The sequence below is a fragment of the Amblyomma maculatum genome, chromosome 2 (assembly GCF_055883805.1).
Source record: "Amblyomma maculatum isolate TAMU_Amacu chromosome 2, ASM5588380v1, whole genome shotgun sequence".
NCBI lineage: Eukaryota > Metazoa > Arthropoda > Arachnida > Ixodida > Ixodidae > Amblyomma > Amblyomma maculatum.
Window position 1 is genome coordinate 165,882,524 of NC_139345.1, and position 6,089 is coordinate 165,888,612.

The following is a 6,089-nucleotide window of genomic DNA, read 5'->3' on the forward strand; positions in this document are numbered from 1 at the left end:
CCTCGCAGTGTGGCAACTTTAATAGAACAATTCAGCATAGCGCTACCACGTACTACTATTTTGTACTGCTATTGGCGCGCTATCAGTACGCATGCGCTGATCACGCTGAGGGGGCTAGCTGGCACCATGTTTCCGTCATATGCTAGCGTTGGCCTGCAGGAATCAATCGGTAACTGCGCGCTGATGGCGTGCGATTCGGTGCACTGTAACGGTGAACAATAGCGCTATGCTAAACGTGTCTAATGGGTCCCATCTGCGGCTTCCTTTAAGGGTCTTCGTACGCTTGCATGCAGTTTATTACTATCTTGTTCCTTGTGTGAAAGATCAGCCGACATAGACATAAAGGCCTGCTTTAGCAAAGCTGTACGGACGTGTCTACGTGATCTATAAATAGCATGTGCCGCTTTTGATCCAATGGTTCTCGATGGTTTGACTGTGACCTCACCCGCCATCTTAATGCAGCTGGCCGGGTTGGCAGCTCTTGCCAACTCGTCCATGTCACGTGCTCACAGGACGTTACAACGCCCCGCGGTCAATCAATAATTGGCCATTTTATCTGTAAACTATCACGTGTCACAGATATGCTCGTAATATTCTTCTCACAACTCCGACACTGACAACTTCAATGCTGATGCCAGACTTTCTGGAGAAGTGGAATTTTAATGCTACCGCAGCAGTTAACGCGCAGTTTTGGCAAAACGCCTGGGAAATGGACAGACGCAACATAATTTGATTTTTGTTTGCACATGCTGTGAGTCACCGGCTCTTAACTAATGTGGCTTCCATGCACTGTCACATTTCGTCGAATTATAATGTGTTCGTATCGCCACAAGTACGACAAAGAAATTCAAATAGCGTGTTAAAGGTCTATGCTTTTCACAACAACGAGCACATATTTCTGAATTAAAACGTTAAGGTAATACTAGAAGTTACATGTAGATGCTAAAATTTTAGATGCATGGCTAGTGCAATATTTGTGTGCTTTTTAAAGTGTTGCAATTTTTCCTCTCAATGACATTTAGTATACCTTGTGTACATCGAGAAAAACTATTGTGAATTGAATATAATTAGTTGTTTTCCGTCAAGTAGCATGCTGTCAGAACGTATTTGAAATGTTTTGTCAACTAAGAAATTATTAGCTCTATTTCATTCTGTGTTCTCCAATAAAATGAAAACAAGCACTACGCTTGTATTCGTAATATTCTGTAAAGAGCGTGTAGCAAAAAATACTAAATATTTTAACATGACTAAGCTATTCATAAAATTTCCTAAAAGGCGCGTTCCTAAGGGAATGTTTCACGACTGCTTAGATATTTGCTTCGGTGCCATACGAGGGCTTTCGCCGGCTATAGCGATGAGCATAAAAGAAAGTTATCTCAGGACGCATTGTTAACGAATGTGGTGGAGCGCATGAAAGGTTTGATTAACCGCAATCAACATTCTGTATAAGCTATGTAGGTTTACCAAAGCGCTTTGCGGTTCCTACCTGGTGATATTGCCGACGCCGGTGGAAAGAGTCCTCCTATAGTGAAAGCGACGAAGAAAATTCCAGAAAGCGCATTCATTGCGGAGTACAGCTTCCGAGTTCCTGGGCGATGGTATACTGTACGTCAAGTTGTCCGGCCGATATATAGTGCCCAGGCGGCTGAACGCCGAAGCTTACTGGTGACAGAAACTCTTAACCAATGAGCCATCACTCGAATCCCAGTCCCGCCCTTTGTCGTGACATGCGGTAATGAAGTCTGTCAGCGCGCGGCGGTTCGGATGAAAGGAACAAATCACTGATTGCGCCTTCGAAGCTAAACGTCGACGGCTGCTTTTGCTCGTGACTGGATCTTAGATTGCCTATTATTCTCAAATACAGGGGTACATAATTTTGTAGAAAATGCAAACAAGACTCTCGTCGTGTCATTTAGAACAGTTGTGTATCAATCGACATTATAAAAGAAATCAATGTTGCAAAGCCTAGCGCGGCTTTTCACACTCTGTAAGCAGCAATTATATTCGGCGTGACGGATGAAAATTAACTCTACTATAGCCGTACGGGACCACTTCACTCCACTTAAAAACCTTTCGCCACAACAAGCATGTAGATGCTGTCTTCTGCTTCATCCCAGGTGGATTTCTATACCAAACGGCAACACTCAAACCATCATGTGCACTCTTGTCTTCTCGTGGGCGCTTTTGGCAGTGTTAACGGCGTTTTACGTTTATTTCCACTATTCAATTAAAACTTGAGCAGCTGGACTGTTTCAGGTTTTGCTTTCAAGTACAAAATGAAATCACGAAAGCTGGATGCGTATAAGCTTGTTATACATAATGGCACACTAAAACACTTTTAGAGCGCAACGAGAAACTGGTGTTTCAAATCACTATCCTGGCTGCAGCATTTTTATTAATTTATGTAATAAATAACTAAATGCTGCAGCCAGGATAGTGATTTGATACAACAATATCTTGCTAGTAACTAAATAAATGTTCAGGAACGTTGGACTCTTCCAAATCAGAACACGCCCTTCACGCTGAGTAAGCTTCCCGTGTAACGTATACACACGTTTCAAATGCCGGCAACATTGCATGCCTAAAAAGCAAAGCTGATTTCGTCTGTCTAAAAAGAGTTCCTTGTAATTCGATATTACCATAAGTTTCCATCCATGTTTTATTTTGGTGCGTACATAAGGCAGCAAAATAAAAAGCATGACGGTTGAATATGAAGCAATACCAACGCCGATGTTTGATAATACGAAAGGCCTCCCTCGACCACAAGAGGTATTTCTAAACAAAGTAATATCAAACTCAGCCTACACACCACACATACTTGACAAGTGCTTTCTCTGTAGACACGAAACACTGAACCGGAACACATGCACCCACTGTCAGGAACAGTGTACAGCAGACCTGAACAACTTATATGGCAATGCGGACTATTTCAGGACGAAGAAACAAAATTACGCATATTCCACAGGACCACATCCCGACAATAGAACATCAAATAAAAAATTTGGAGGACGCTTAAGCTTTGCCTTCAAGAGTGGAACGCGATAGCGTTATTGCACCTCGTTCGCACCGCCCACTCATTCGCTCGGTATGCTCTTGAGTCCCACAAAGACATAGTTTTCGTACTCAACACTTCTAAGTGCACTGAACAACTTTTTTCTAATTATTTGTTCAAACAAGTGCTTCTCACAGTCTACATTAGCGCACTGTGTTGTGCACACAACAACGTTCCTTGCTCCCGTGTTCCTCTGCTGGGACGCTTTCCCAGCAGAAGCGCTACGGCGCAGCGATCACGTCAGAGGCGTCCGGCATCAGACGCTGCGCCTAGCAATCGCGCTGTGAGCGGAAAGAGGAGCACCACTGTTCGAGTGACGCACGCTGGATGTTGGAAGGGGAGAGAGCGAGAAAACTTATTAAGCGCAAGGGTATTGGGGCATCCTCGCACCGGTACCTGCGCGGCCCGAAGGGGAGAAGCGGGTGAGCGAAGATAGTGATATAAAGAAAGGAAAGACGCTTGATTCTACAACCCGTGAGGGTGCACGGCGAAACGTCAGGGGCGAGTGGCGCGCCACGTGTCGGGGCAGCGCCGCACATTTCGAGGAGGGGTTCTTCTGTGTTTGCCGCAAGATGGCTCTGCATGTGCGCAGAGCGAAGAAGAAATGTAGCGCAAACGTACTTCGCTACTCGTGTAACTGCGACTTCTGTAAGTAACATGCTCATAATTACCGATACACAGCAGTATAACGTTCTACGGCACGTTTCTAAGGCAACACCGCATTCACTAGAAGCGCTTTTGTACCGCTTTCAAGCATCGAACTCGTGGCTGTCGATTCTACTTCCGGCCACCGCAGTGTACGGACGCGGAATCATAAGCTCCGTCGGAGCGGCGATAGCGGCCGTTGCTGGCCGCGGAAACAGGTTTAGCGCCGAAGAAGATAAGGACTACGAGATCGTTTTGCCTACCCTGCCCACCGGACGTGTTGTGTTAAACACGATGTTTTTGCACGGCGACGTGCGTATGAGGCCCTACAGGGTCGAGGACTTCAGGGATGCCCTCGCTAACGTCGGTGCGCTCCCCGACGTCGTGGCGTTGGGGGCGTACCAAATCAACCATGTGTGGGCGGTAACCATGAACAGCACGGAAGCCGCGAAGAAGCTGGCCGCCTTAAAGGAGCTGAAAGTCAAGGGACGCCGCTGCCTCATATTCGACCCTGAAGACCAGCAGGTGAAGCTACGCCTGCACTGGATGCTACACGGTGTCCAAGACGAGGACATCCGGACTGCTTTCGCGGCGTTCGGAAACGTGACCGAGGTGACGCGGGAGCGTTGGCGCGTCGTTGGAATGAAGGAAAAGGGATCCACCACGAGAACAGTGCTGCTCAAGTTGAAGCCAGGTATGAAGGTGGACGACCTGTCCCACCAGCTTCGCGTCGCCGGCAAGTTGGCTCTCGTGGTGGTCCCCGGGCGGCCGATGCAGTGCCTGCGGTGTCACGGCACAGGCCACGTTCGCCGTGACTGCAAGGTGCCCAGGTGCTCCAAGTGCAGGCGCTATGGACACGCGGACGAGGACTGCGTCCGCACCTACGCGTCAGCGACCGGGCTCGGTGCGAAGGACGACAAAAGGGAGCTGATGGACGTCGCCGAGGCTGAGGAAGCAGCAAAGGGTGCCGACGTGCTGGACAAGGTTCCCGTGTCGCAGGGCACCTCGGTGACTCCGAGTGGCGACGCCCCCCTTGCCGATAAGCCAGAGCTCGCGCCGGCTACGGTGAATTTGCCACAGCCAAGCGAGGAGACCTCAGCGGACGCGGAGAGCCTGCCGGCTCCCAAGGACGCAGAAGCAAAGGAAGTGATCGAGGTTCACCGGCACAACTGCGGTGGTCGGACGACCACGGCCGCTTCCCCGGGGAAACGCCCACATGCAGACACCAGCACCGGCAGAGACAAGGAGGCAACGCCTACTTCCGAGGAACCACCAGCAAAGGCGCCTCAAACAAGGAGGGCCACGTTGAAGCTTCGCTCAAACCTTGCGAGCGAGAGGCGGGCCGGCGACACGGCGCCTCTCGAGCACGGCCAGAAGCTCGAGGAGGACGGAGGCGTCTAGCCTTGTGCTAGGCGCGAGAGGTTAGCACCGTGCTTTCGGTCTCTTCTTCGTATTTAAAAAATGGCTCCTGCATCACCGTTGAAGGTCGCCACGCTAAATGTTAGAGGTCTGGCAGGAAAGAGAAAACAAGGCCAGATGTACCGACTTTTAACGGAGCATGATATTGATGTATTAGCTGTGCAGGAGACGAAAGTTGACGGTGAGGAAGAGACCGAGAGCATGGTGCAACGTTTCACGCCTAGGTTTTTTGCTGTGGTTAGCCACGCTGTAGGCACATCGGCTGGCTGTGTTCTTTTTGTGAAGAAGTTGCCGGGGCTTGAAGTGCTTGGTCATTTTTCTTGTGAGTCGGGCCGGTGTGCACTTATAGATTTTTCGCTGAATAGCACGGATTGGCGGATTGTCTGTCTCTACGCGCCTAATGTAGCAGATGAAAGGGCGCAGTTTTTCCAAGGCATCCAGCAGCGGCTCTGCACCGATAGACAACTGATCGTCCTAGGTGATTTTAATTGCGTCCTTAGTGCGCGAGACAAGACAAGCCGGCGGCCATACCGAGACGCAAGCACTGAAGTGCTATCGCGAATTGTTGAGGAGTGTAACCTCGAGGATGTGGCAGAGTGTCTCGAGGGAGCCCGCACCGTAAAGCTCACGCATTTCCAGGGTTCGAGTCATGCAAGGCTGGACCGCATTTATGCATCCCTCGACATCTTACCTGAATGCAATAGTTATGAAGTAGAGCCGGTATCGTTTTCAGACCATTGCTTAGTTAAATGTTCTTTTGGATGGGTAAAGAGAGGGAATTCTTTTTCTTGGGAAATGTGGAAATTCAATAATAAACTCTTGCAGGATGAACATTTTACCCGCATAGTAAAAGAAGAAATTGAAAAAATAAACCCAAGTAAAAATATGCACCTTTGGCAACAGTGGGAGCTGTGTAAAGAAACTATAAAAATTAAAGCAATAGAGAGGGCAACCTGTATACGGTTTGAGGAAA